Genomic DNA, 10,664 nt, shown 5'->3' on the forward strand with positions numbered 1-10,664 from the left:
TTAAATGTTTTCTCTGATATGAGGATGCTAATTCACAATAAAGTGTGGAGACTAGAAAAGAATAGAGGTACTATGGATTAGACACATGGGATTGAAAGAAGGTTAGGGACATGGAGATAGGAAGTAAAGTAGAATGAACTGGACTTTATTGCCCTATGTACATATATGATTACATGACCAGTGTGATTCTACATCATGTAGAACCAGAAGAACGAGAAGTTATACTCCATTTATGTATGACGTATCAAAAGGCATTCTACTGTCATGTGTAACTAATTAGAACAAATGGAAAAATTATCCTCACCAACATTATTAGGCATATAATATATTTTAGTAGCAACTATCCATTAAAAATCAAACGGATTGAGGTTACTAATGTTCCCTAAAAACATCGTTCATTAATGTATTCATTTCATATTTTGCTGTGAGTTTGCTCTTCTTAATACTGTCCAACAGAACTTTCCCTAATCGAGGTATTATTCTTTATCTGCTCTAGTCAAGACTGTGGTTCTTTCTACTTGTGCCTCTTCACTATGTAAAATGTGACTATTTAGACTTAATTAAAAGTAAATAAAATTAAAATTTTATAATCTTTGTCACACTAGCATGTTTATGTACTCACTAGGCACACATAGTTAATGGTGAAAATATTAGTACTACTTTTGACAGATATAGCAAGAATTTGTCATTTTGTGCTAGATATTCAGTCTAGTTATTAAAATTGATACATTAATATTTATATTCCCACCAGCAACATGCAAGTGTTCTAATTTCTTCCCATCCTTGCCAACAGTTGTTACTTTTTATAGTGAAAGAGAACATAGGTAAGTGCTAACTATTAGGTTAACAAATACAGTGTTAACAAATGAAAGAGAAATGAAAGAGAGAGAGGGAGGAGAAGAAGAGAGAGGGAGAAAGAAGCTTTCTATGGGAAAATTAGAAAATACTTCAAAAAGGAGACAGTGACCTCAGTAGATAAAGACGAAGACAGAAAGGCAACAATATTGATCTGAAAACAAAGTGGTGGCTGAAGAAGGGTGAGGTCTTCCAGGACAAACTACACCTGAGCAAGAGGAATGAAACTGGAGGGAACTTTGGAAAATAGGCTGGGATCAGTATGATCTCAATGTGCCCAGAGCCCAGAACTGCAGCCATACAAAGAGGTGATCAAAATAAATAAGTAAGTAAATAAATAAATAAATGCCACAATCATTAATTTCCTAAAGCAGTAATTTCCCTTGATCAGAGTAGTGGCAAATAGCATTAATTTTAAAGACTCAAAATGAATGATTTGGATGTTATTGGTGCTTTGTGTGAAAACTTTTTTTCAGATAAGCTTATTAATATATGAACCTTTCATTGGCTATTAGGGAATACCTAAGATCCACTTAAAATCAATAAACTAAGGAATCAATAACTAATACTTAAATAATTCAGTAATTGCTTAGCACAAAACTAGTTTGCTTGGTATGTTGCTGCTTATAGGATAAAAGACAAATTCTTATAAATTATCACGTATCACTACACATAAGTGAATAAAGTTGTTTTATGTTGCTTCCAATTTCTTATTCCAAGAAATACTTTAATGGAATGTGTACAGTACACTGCAGTGATTGCCTTTCTGAATGTTCTGTGGTTGGATTAACATTGTGGAATGTTCATTTGCTGCTTACACATTGATCAGAATCTCTTCGCTGTTGTGGTGAAACTTTCTGCCTTGAAATTATAATTCACCTGGTAAATGGTGTACCATGCGTCAGGCAGAGTGAGCAATTGTTTCTCCTTCTATCTATTGAAGCTTGTTTCTGAGTATTACCTTTGCTAGAGTTGAATACCCAAGTAAATATTTATATACTTTGGGATACTCATTAATACTCTCTAGAAAAAGCTAAAACCAAGTAAAATCTACTAGACACGATAGGGAATCATTACATATGAACAATTCACATATTATCTAAAGATAATATTCTGTTTCTCATAAATAATCAGTCTCTAATTCTGGCTCAATAAAATCTGATGTTGGGCGAAGGCTTAAGTAATGATTTTCACTCTGGTTCATTAACACTGTGATGATTCAGTGAGATGAGATCCACATACTGGGCTGGCAGACAATGACCAAAAACAAGCATCTCAAATGAGGACAGATGACAAGCAGTCTGATAGGCAAAAAAGCAGTGCCATCCCACCCACGAGCCATATATGTGGCAGTCACATTCTTAGCACATGAGAATGTGAATCAATTCCAGATGGAGCAAAAGATTCAAGTGTTAATTTTTTTTTAAAGTTTGAAGAAATATATATGAAAATATTTTTGCCTTCACCATGGAGAATAATTTCTAAAACCAGATACAGAAAAGATAAGCCATAATAAAAATCTTATTAATTGAACACTGTATATATATGTGTATGTGTGTGCATGTGTGTGTGTGTAGTATAAAAAGTTAATCTTTCATTTGAAGGAGGAAAAAGACAAGATACAGCCTAGAGAAAATTATTTTTGATACCTACATCAAAAAATTTAGAAGCTAGAATCTATAAGAAACTTCTATAAATCTATGTGAAAAAGATAATTGTCTCAAGAAAAAATGGAAAATCATAGTAAGGGGAACCTGAATATTCGACAAAAAGATGCTCAGTGCACTAACAATCAAAAAACACAAATCAGAAACATTCATTTAGCAATATTTTCAAATGTGAGGATGTTAAATATTGACAAAGGTAGATAGTATGGTGACTCTTTTATGCAAGACATATGATTGCAAATTCAAAATACTACAGGCACTGTGTGAAGTAACTAGGAAACATCTGGGAAGAGAAAGAATTACATTCCATATAAACAAGTAATTTTACTTGTAGACTTACACATAAGAAAGTGCTGCGTATATGCATAATGAGGTATGTGTGAAAAATATTGCTGAATTATTATAGCGTGAAATTGGAAATGACCATTAATGAAAAGAAAACACAAATAGCAGTATGTTTATGGAATAGAATACTATACAGTAATAAAAATTCATGAGGTATGTCTGCCAGCACAACTTAAACAAATCATGAAAAACCATATTTCCATAGTATTTTTAAAGTTTACCTATTTTAGTTACTTAGTACAATGCTATATACTGTTAGAAGTTGTACATAGTGCACATGTACATAGTAAAATCAGGAGGCAATGTGTGGGACCAGTAATAGTAAATTTACAATACTACTTATCTCTTAGATGGAGAAGCAATCTGGAAGCATAGACAGAGGGCTTATAATTCATACTTAATATTGTATTATTTAAACTAGGTGATAATTCAGGAACATTATTTTTACTGTTTTCTCTCTCTCTGCCAAACAACCACATCATAATGATAAAATTCAATCATTAATAGCTCCAAGTACTTTGTACCATAGCACCTTGACTCTAAAGGTCAACTTCATGTGTGATGGTAGAACTTCTGCTGGTGACAAATGTGCCTCTCTGATACAGAACTCTTACCTCAGGAGGATTGGTTCATGTGATCTTGGACCTGTAATCAAAACTTCCTTTGAAGCACAGTAATCCAAAAAGACAAGGTCACAGCTTTCAATAAGATCTAAGAAATTATGCTAATTGCTCCAGCACAAAATGCTAAATCAGGCTCCACATGGACCTGGCTGAGAGGGGGAGCAACTATTGCGATAAACACCTTACACCTAGAATACACGTAAAACTCAGATCCCAAGACCCCATTCCCACATAATCCCCTGTAGTAAATCTGGTGGTGGGCAGGTGTTCAGGGCCTGATGTTTTAAGTGTTATTTTTGTCAGTTCTGAGGTTTATCTGTTTCAGTGGCCAAAGTTTAAAAAAATACTGCTTCAGGAAATTTCCAGACTATCTTAGTCCAATCAGCTGTTATAGACTGAATGGCTTATAGAAATATAAATTTATCGCTCATAATTCTGGAGGCTAGGAAGTTCAGAATCAAGGTACTGTGTTAGGAGCTGTGTATGAACTACGGATATTGTTTGAACCATGAAGTCAGGGAAGCTGCTTTTCTGGAAACTCCTGGGTGAAATTCCCTGTTTCCAGAAAGCCAAGATCACGCTGGCGCCCTGCCTTAGCTCGCAGCCTCAGTTCAAACAGCGATCTAGAGATGGCATAACCTGCCAAGCACCAAACAACCTGTTTTTCCCCACTCTTTTCCTGTTTTTACTGAAGGAGCTCCCTACCATCCGCTTTGGTCTGTACTGCTATAAATAAAGCCAGCTAGGACTTTTCTCTTTGTTAGCGTCAGGTCTGCTCCATATATGTATGTATGTATGTATATATATATATATATATATATATATATATATATATATATATATATAGTCTTCTGTGTTTATTTTGTAATACTACTTTCATAGCTTTTGTTTTGCAGCCAGCCCACACCTCCAGTGGTTACCCATTACTTCCCCATGCAGGATGTGGCAAGAAATACTGGAAGATTCAATGTCTGATGAGGAACTGCTTCCGGCATCATAGTTAGCCCCCTTTTCAATGTTCTTGGGTGGTAGAGGAGGCACAGGAGCTTTCTCAGGCTTCTTTACATGGGCACTAATTCCACTCATGAGGGTTCTGCCTGCATGATCTAACCACCTCCTAATACCATCACATTGAGGGTTAAGATTTCAATATATGATTTTTCATCCCATTGGGGGTTAGGCTTTCAACATAGATTTTTCAACATATGAATTTTTATCACAGTATCATGATAGAGATTAATAAACAGTTGGAGTGCAATTTCAGACGCATCATTAAAAAGGGATCTGAAAGGAAGAAATTTTTACATCTATTTGCTTCACTGATACTTATTTTGAGGCAATCACCAAAGGAACAAAGGGTGAGAACCATCTGGGGGAGAAGTTCTAACAACGTAAGTCTAAGCAGAGAGAAATGAAACATCCTGAATATTGGGGGAAAAATGCAAGTAAATGCTCATAGTAATTGATAGGGTCAAAGACTAAAAAGAAGAATTGGGGGTTCAAATCATAGAATGCCTTGAATAATATCTTAATAATAATATTGGTGTTCTAGAAAGTTAGCTTTAGCAAATATGATGCTCATGACTTCAGGATGCAAGAACAGGGTGAGGTGAAGGATTATAAGATTGACCCCAGGAAGGGGAAGCATGAAATGGGGAGAAGGACCTGGAAATAAGAACTACCCTTGAACATTCAATAGGGTTTGGTCCAGAGAAAGGGAGTTCTTCCAAATCAGTAAAGCCATGTATGGAGAAAGGTGGTGGTGACTGATTAGATGGATTCTCCTAAAACATCCTGACCATGTTTGTGGAAATTTAAAAGCAAGCCATAAAGTCCTCAGTTTCCTCTAAATATTTCAACCTCCAAAAAATGATGTATTGGGGCGAAGGATAGGGCTCTCGGACTGACTGAAGAGGTTATTTACTGATTATGAGATCTTGGGAGTATCACTATTTGTAGAAGTTTGTTCTGTGAGAAATGCAAAAGGATATTTTTGTTATAAAATCATATCTTGGATATTCCAAAACTTATGAATATGAATATAAGAATCAAAGAATAACTACGCTCCATATTTAAATGTAAGGACAAAATAAGTTGGTCCAGTGAGTTGAAGAGAATGATTCATTTAAAAACAACTTGGGGGGCTGGGGATGTGGCTCAAGCGGTAGCGCACTCGCCTGGCATGCGTGCGGCCCGGGTTCGATCCTCAGCACCACATACAAACAAAGATGTTGTGTCCGCTGAGAACTAAAAAATAAATATTTTAAAAAAATTCTCTCTCTCTCTCTCTCTCTCTAAAAAATAAAAATAAAAAAAATAGAAACAACTTGGGGGCTGGGGTTGTGGCTCAGTGTTGGAGGGCTCTCCTTGCACATGTGAGGCACTGGGTTAGATGCTCAGCAGCACATATAAATAAAATATGAAAGTAATGTGTTCACCTACAACTAAGAAAAAAATACACACACACACACACACACACACACATACACATACATACAGACACACACAAAACATGGTAGCCAGGCTGGATGGCATATGCCTATAATCTCAGAGACCTGGGAGCCTGAGGCAGGAGGATTGCCAGTCTGAAGCCAACTTCAGTAATTTAGAGAGGTCCTAAGCAACTTAGTAAGACTGTGTCTTCCTTAAAAGAAAAAAGGGGGGTGGGTGCTGGGAATGTAACTCAGTGGTAAAGCATCCCTGGTCTTACACCCCAGTACTCCTACTCTCCCACCCCTGTGCTGCAAAGGAAAAAAAGTAACTTGGTATGCTGGAAAAATACTGGAAAAACATGTACAGTCATGGTGCATTATCATCAGATACCTGTAGAGGATTGGCTTCAAGTCCTCTGTTGATCATAGATCAAATTCTATGATGTTTGTATAAATCATATTGTATTTGCATGTAGATATGAAACTGGTGGATGTAGAACCTCTTCAGGGTTGCAAAGGGTCACTGTACTCTGGAAAATCAGTTTCCAATCATGCTCATTATTTGTTGAATGGTCATTTACATTTTCCTTAACCTCTCTGAGTTTCAGTCTCTTCATATGCTAATGAGATCTAATAAAGCCTACCTCAAAAGGGTGATATAGGATTCAATGAAATACCTTTTGCCTATGCAAGGTGTGTAACACTGTTTCTACAGTTTTCTCTTACACAGCTTTGAACAAGTCAGTTACTCTTCAAGGACCTTGATGCCCTGTGGAATTAAGAGAAACCACTGGTCCATTAGGTGTTAATATATTTTAGGTGCAAATGTGTAGGCATTAACAGTAACACTGCTCATTTCAACAGCATGTTTAGCCAGATAAATATTATGGGGCCATAATTTATCCTCCTGTATATGCTATATTTTATTTCTGAAATCACAGATTTAAAGGAGAGACAGAGAGCAATCAGTTGAGTTTTCTAGGTAAACAGAAGGAGCTCACTTTCTGGCAGACTGGTGGAACCTCACCTCGAGTTACATTTCAAATGGTGCATTGCACCTGCTCATTTATCAAGCCGCCAAGGCCTTGCTTTTGCAGCATGCTTTTTTCTTTTAAAATTCACATCTTTGCAGTGCTTTGAGTTGCTCAACCTCCTCAGGAAAGTAACATATTAAATCTTACTTAAATAAAAATAGACCTAATATATCAAGTGTAGATAGATGCAAAACGGTGAGATTTCATTGCTAAGCACCACACTGGTTTACAAATATTTCACACAAGTTTATAGCTTTCTTTTTTATCTCTCATCAATGTTATTTCGTATTTGAATTGATCCTCTTATGCCATAAAATACAAGACAATTATACAAACCAATGTGATTCTCTTAAGGGAGACATTAGGATATTTGCTCTTTATTTTATGTGTGTAAGGTAAGGGAAAGGGGACTTTAGGCTTTAAACCTATGGGACTCCCTAGGCAGCTGTTTTATTTCTCTCCTCCTCCCTGCTCAGCACGCTGCTACATCCCTGAAATCACTAACCTTCAGGGGATACAGCCTGGGAGACAGTAACATGGGTTCAAGGACAGGGTAAGGGAAGGGAAGTAAAAGGAAGGAAGTGCAAGAATACAACAAACATGTGATTAACAGCTGTTTTCTAGAGCAACCCTCCATCAGAGATCTGCAGCTGTGTCATTGTGCTTCAATTCTGCAGATTGTTCAGGGCTAAATTGGAAGGCACATGGAGCAGGAAGATATGTGCAGAGAGGTTAAAGGAAGTCCAAAATCCATAGCAATGATATGATGCAAATGCTCCCCCTCCTTACACATTCATGGAGGTCTCTTCCACCTGTCATAGGAGAATAGATTTCTAAGGAAAAAAAGTCGTCTCACCAACTGGATATTTGTCCTGGGTGGTTGCTGCTATTTTTTTTTTTTTTTCTTTGTGGGAAGGTAAGGGGAAGGAGCTGATGGAACACCCTCCAACCCTGCTTCTGCCCTTTAATAAATCAAAACCAGAGCAAGAGTTACAGACTGATTTCCAAAGAGCTACCTGTGTCTCCTCATGACAGAATATAAACAGGTCTTGGGGTTTCAAACAGAGTATCCCAAAATCGTGTTCCAGAAGCATGCAATTTAAGGTCAGAAAACCCAGTTATCAGGCTTCCAGTTGGTGAACAAATAAATTTGTGTATTCTCCAAATATTTTGATTAATATCATATCTTAGTTCTTAAACACTCTCAATAAAAATGGGCAAATGGAAAGTGGGGAGAAAAATGCAATGGCATTGTCTTCAAACATGTGCTCAAAGGATTATCTTTCCTCTGCAGGGTCTCCTTCCAATAACTGACATCCCCATTCGGTAGGGTCCAGCATCTAGGCTGTCTCCTCCACATGCTCAGGGAAAGGGTTGGAAATCAACCTCCGACTGAAACAGTCTCTCACCACTACTTAGAAAACACACAAACCATCTCTTAACAGGCATTTGTAATACACAGCCTGATGAAAATCACTTACACAGGGCAGATACACAGAGGAATTTACAAGGTCGGGCACTCCCTGGTGGGGGCGTGAAAGGGTGGGAGGTGCTGAGGTCAGGGTTAAATGACACTGCGAAATGAAGCTTCTTGCCCTGCCCTCTCCTTCCTTCATCTACCAAAGGAGCCTCTAGTGATTTCCTGCACCAGGAAGCCTGTCCCTTCCATTTCTCAGAGAGGCCATAGACAACATTTCAAAGCCCCAACTAAAGCAGTCCACGTAAAGCATCCCGAGAAGGCTGACCGATGGCCAGAATTGTCCCCAGTCGCTTGCTTCCTTCATCCCCATGAGGTCATTTTACTTCCTTTCCCTTGAGGCTTTCCCCTTTTGAGATGCAGGTCTCCTAGGACGCTTGGGGTGCACCTTAGGGACATTCCGCTAGAGGTCTAAGCTCCCTTTGACCCCAAAGCTGGACTGGGCTGATTTATTAATCCGACACTCCAACCCCACTAGTCTGTCTGCAGCACAGTACCCTCTAAATTGGCCAGGTGTGGGCAACCTTTTCTGGGCCCTCAGCGATCCAAGGCGCGTGGCAGCGGGGCGTAAACCGCCTTCCAGCGCCGCAGCGCCCGGAAGGTCTGCAGCCAGGGCTGCGGCAAGTGGATTGTCACGCCGAGCTCCCGGCATCAGCCGCTTGCAGGGCTCTGCCTGCCTCTCCTCATTGTGTCCGCAGCGCTGCGGGACTGAGTCGCGCGCGCTGCCGCACCCGCGCCGACCCCCGGAGTACCCGGCGAGGAACAGCAGAGAAAGGCGGAGGGGGAGGGAGAAGGAGCGAGAAGGGTCCCCAGAAGGGCGCAACACTTCGTCAGTAATGCGGAGGCGTCAGGACCTTCTAGCAATGCATTTTCCAGCTAAACGCCACCAACCGGAGCTTTTCCTGGCACGTCCCACGCGTGTGTGTTTGTGTGTGAAAGATGGGATACACCTTGCTCGTTCATCTCTCTTTTCCCCCGATTCCTCTCTCCGTGTTTCCGTCCCTCAGATTAAGTCCCCTCTGGTTTAGCTTTCAACCCCCATCTTCTCCACATCAGCATTACCTTTCCAAGCAAAGAGCTGCAGGTTGGAAATTCAGGTTTTATTAGACCCCGTTGCCTATTCATCACCAAGAGTTCACTAAAATTCACCCAGTAATGCTAATTTTCAAAGTCCCCACTTTCGTCTATTCTTGGAGAATGCTTGCAAAGTTTGGAAGCTCCTTAGAGCCTTAGGATTTCTGTGCTTCTGTCCACATCACAAACAAGGATACGACCAGAGACACCAAGATTAAGCTGCAAAGTTGCCCAGCCCCAGCCCAGCAGGCCGCTGATGCTTCAACATCCCAAGAGGCAGTTCCCTAGTGTGTCCAGGAGAAATCCAAATGTGACACATAACCTCCCCAAACAAGGGGTGAGCAACCCACACGACACAGACAAAAATGCTGAAACTTCTTTGTTAGTAGGCGCAGCCCACCCAGAACGCACACCCTGAACAACTTGCAAAGAAATAAACAAACATCGTATCTCTGCAGGGAAACTTGTTGAATCCCGCCCAGGCGTAGGGCTGCGATTTCCGATTTAGCCTGAAGGTTTTTGATTCTATCCCAAAATACCCTGATGCATCAGTCACAATTTCTGGATAAACTGCGGAGTGCCTTCCGCACCCTTTCTCCACTCTAAGCACCAATCTAAAATCGGCTGGATCCTCTGTTACAATTCTAAAGCCGGCTGTCACTCCTTTGCAATCATTTGTGAGACTTACCCTTTGATAAGACTGTTTTCAGAAATCTAGCAGCTTGGTGGTGCAGGCGCAGCCCTCCAACTTTGCTGAGCAGGGAGACCTTCCTGAGTTTAAACCAGGCAAAAGCTGTCTGAGACTTTAAATCTAAGAGTGGAGAAATAGGGAGAGAGTAACGTCGGGTTTCCTCTCAGTATCAGCACCCTGGAAAACATTCAATCCTTCTTCAGTAGAGAATTCTTTCAAACCCGTTATCTGTATTACTATTAATGCGCAGAGCAGACGGCATTGCATACAAATAGGTCCAAGTGTGCGCTTCTATTGGTGGCTGCGGAGGCCCCTGGGTCCTACTGCTCCATCTCTAAACTACACAGCAACACTAGCGCGCAGCTTTGGAGACGCCGAGGGGAAAATGGATTTAATTGATTCGTTACCTCTGGTATTGTAAAGCCTGCTGCGATGTTTAACCAAGGAAGAAACCCTCATATTTAAA

At 39.9% G+C, this 10,664-nt stretch overlaps 1 protein-coding gene across 4 annotated transcripts in view; it reads right to left on the reverse strand.

Annotated features, from left to right (window-relative positions):
• The window catches only part of Robo1 (roundabout guidance receptor 1), a 1,045,885-nt gene extending 1,035,434 nt beyond the window's left edge, over window positions 1-10,451 (reverse strand). For 2 of the 4 annotated variants that reach the window (XM_058574582.1, XM_058574581.1), the window contains exon 1: window positions 10,196-10,451. The gene's annotated coding sequence lies outside the window, so the exon portion shown is untranslated. The remainder of the gene's footprint in view (window positions 1-10,195) is intronic. The other 2 variants (XM_058574578.1, XM_058574577.1) reach the window with 1 other exon arrangement.
• Between the last annotated feature and the right edge of the window lie 213 nt (window positions 10,452-10,664).

The sequence above is a fragment of the Marmota monax genome, unplaced genomic scaffold (genome assembly GCF_021218885.2).
Source record: "Marmota monax isolate L192 unplaced genomic scaffold, Marmota_monax_Labrador192_F-V1.1 WCK01_AAM20220418_F8-fsc00016, whole genome shotgun sequence".
Taxonomy (NCBI): domain Eukaryota; kingdom Metazoa; phylum Chordata; class Mammalia; order Rodentia; family Sciuridae; genus Marmota; species Marmota monax.